Below are 3,355 nucleotides of genomic sequence, written 5' to 3'. Positions count from 1 at the left end.
AAAATTGTTCAAAAATTGGCATAATCTCGCACTTAAGTGTCTGATATTCAAATTTCGCTTTCTGGGTCAAAACTACTAGAATTTCCTCACTCATGTTGTTATGACTGGTTGGTTCACTGGACTGGGTGACTCAAATGGTTCTTGAGAAACTTCTTATAAAGCGTCGGCATGTTTGAGTCGATTTTGCAACTCAAAAAAAATCGCGAATCTAAAACCTCTTGAAGTCCAGACTTTATTGAGAAAACTCCCAACATTTCCTTATCAATGGTTCACTTTCTAAAAAGACCATTTAGTTCTCTCTGGAATGATGTAAAAATGAGCGTTCTTGCTCGCTTTGCTTCGGAGAAATGCGCAAAAACGATATGGAAAACATTAAATGTTGGCATAATTTTGCACCCAAGTGGTCCACCAATCTCTTAAGCAAGTCACTAATTCCCTTTCCCTAAGGACGATTGTTGACAATCCTGAAAAAACTGGCCAACAACTCAATTATTAAACTTACATTTTCCAATCAGTTATCAGTTTTTAATTGGCAACTAGTTGATGTATTAACTGTTTCGTTGAAGGCAAAAATTGCAAACAGTGTTAAGCCCACGATAAGGTCCTCTGGTGGGATTTTCCATTAAAAATCATAAAAACTCGTTTGAAAGCATCGGCGATTTTTTCCCCGCGCTTACCAATGTGTAGCAACAGATATGCTTTTGATTTTCGAAAACAATAACAAAAATGGGGGAAAGGTCGGTTTGTTTGTTTTTTTTCACCAGTTACCTTTTCCTCCCCCGTTTTACTGCTGGTGTCCGACATCCGATATCGACAAAATTCCCGACTCTCTGCCAAATAAACTTTCAAAACGGAAATCTGTCCCACGCTCCACGAAACGGATTTGGCGAAAATAAATACCGAAAATCGGCTCCGCACTCTCCTAAGCCCTTTGACATTTGTTTGTACAACGTATGATTGATTAGCCATAAGGGATTAACCTTTTCGGTTAAACAATGGGTGGTGGCGACGCTGTGAGCGCCGTTTTCGTGTTGTTTCACACGCTTCACACGCCCCTGATTGCTTACCACCTTTTTTATCCAACTGGAATCACCATTTTCTGACCATTTTTGAGCCAGTTTTCAACATCTTCAGCCAGTTGCATTAGAAAACGGTTCTTCTCTACTCAAACTCAAAAGAGCCAATTTACAACCAGTTTGAGTTCTTGACATGAAGGAGTGATGAAATGATGATTTTTCCACTGAAAATAAGGATTGCGTAGATGCCGTCGTATTCTGGAAAGTCTAAGCTGAAAAATGCAGCCCAATCCAACTATGAGACATTCCTAAAAACTAATTATTCTCACAACCAAGTCTTTAAAGCCATTTAATCTAATGTCGAGTCTGCCCCGTCCTTGTAAACAACACCAAAAGAAGGAAACAATAAATATCGCCCAGATGGAAAAGCCCACAGCAGAAAACCAAACTGTGTCTATTTATTTAATTTGATCAGATCCAGCATCAATAAATTAATAAGATCGATGATAGGCATCGGAAATTCTATCCTTTCAGAGACTTGTCTACAGAGGCGCTTGGATAAGTAACATCAAAGAGAGGGCCGCCTAATCAGGAGGAAATCGTCTTGAAAAGGCTTAAAACCATCGTGCTGTCTCGTTTATCGACTGTCCCATTGATTTAGAATAGCGTAAGAATGAATTTGAAAGGTTTAAATGGTCGGTGTTGGTAGTTTAAACGCGTAGGTCATAATGTCGATGGGAATTACCGACGTAACGAAGAAGGTTTCAACTGGAAAGAAGTTGAAAATCCTGAAACTATTCATTATAAATTGTAATTTGTGGACATGCGACACGGAGTGTTAATCAGCAAATATTAAGCAATCAAATTACAAAATACATATCCGCTTTTTCCAATCGTTTCGATCATCATTTGGAGAAGTGGTCGAAATTTATTATTAATAGTTACTGGAACTGGAAAAGTTATCATAATGACTTCGAAGTGCTTGAGCCGATAAACTCATCAATGCCTCCGGCTAATAATATGTCAAATTTATGGAGAGATTAAATAAACCACATGAAAGCAACGGACATCATAAAACAAACATAAAGTCCCAGACTTGTAAACACTTTAACACTTTTTTCCCGCTGACTTAAAAGAAAAATCTCCCAACTTTTCGTTGTCGATAACGGACAAATGGAAATCCGAACATTTTAAATTAAAAACAAAAATGTTTCCTGTGTTGGCGCTTTTTTCGGATTATTGGAATCGCCTCATAAGTCACATCAGCACGTGTTTTGTATTCGAAGCTTTATGGTCGTTGAATTGGCTCCTGAAGGTGTATTTTCTTCAGCTTACCTAATCAACATCTTTTTCCCTGCTTGGGAGCTGTTTGCTCAGCAGATTCTCTATTTAGGTCAGAAAATTTTGTTTTTTAAACGATCACATTTTGAGATGTGCTAAAGCCCTCTATTAATGAGTTTCTATTTTGGCATTTCCGATAAAAGAGGCAAAACCGCAGCAAGTTGTTTTGAACCACTGTTTTTTCAGATACTTTAAAGTAAATGTTTTCGTGCTGATGACACATTTAATGTTCCTTTGAAGCCTGTTTACAAATGTGTCTCAATTTCAATTTCATAAAGATGTATGGCTTTTGTATTGGATTCGTCATTCCAAATATTATTCGAAAATTTCGATAATTTTAAACCATTTTTATTGAACTGTCGCATCTGGTTTAGTGGGAATCATTCAAATAAAATTTGATATTAACAAACGTGTTAAAAAAAAAATATTCTACTGATCAAAACCAGAAAATTTGAGGATGTTACTGGTTGATCTGCTTTGAAAGTTTCAGAGTTTGAAAGAAGAGGGTTTATTTAAATACAACCTCCACTTTCAGCCCCAACGATTAACAGGCTGGCAAACATAAGAATCTTCCACAATTTTTGCAGAACTTCCAACGTGGCTGGACTTACGTGTCTTCTAAAGACTGTGAAAGCTTTAAGTCGTTAGTTACTTTAGTTTAAAGTTTTGGCATTTTTTAAGAATAGGGCACAGTTTGCGCAAAGCTTGCACTTTGAGACCAATGTTTAGTCAGCAAGCAAAAATTGGCATTTTTGGCAAGTTTTATGAAACGTCCAGCACGTTTAGAATCAAGTACGTTCTAAAAACTGTGACAATTTCAAGTTTCTACTGACTGGTTTATAAGTTCAAAAAAAGCGCAGGTTGATGAAACCTTAAGGTTGAGACCAACGTTCACTAAGCGGGAAAAACCCTGCATTTTTCACAATTTTTACCAAAATCTCGGCATCTTTAGAGCTAAGTATTTTCTAAAGACTGTGAAAGTTTCTGGTCACTTGCTC

Source organism: Dendroctonus ponderosae, unplaced genomic scaffold, assembly GCF_020466585.1.
Source record: "Dendroctonus ponderosae isolate FM_Combo_2020 unplaced genomic scaffold, Dpon_F_20191213v2 Dpon_F_20191213_9, whole genome shotgun sequence".
NCBI lineage: Eukaryota > Metazoa > Arthropoda > Insecta > Coleoptera > Curculionidae > Dendroctonus > Dendroctonus ponderosae.
This window is presented reverse-complemented; position numbering follows the sequence as displayed.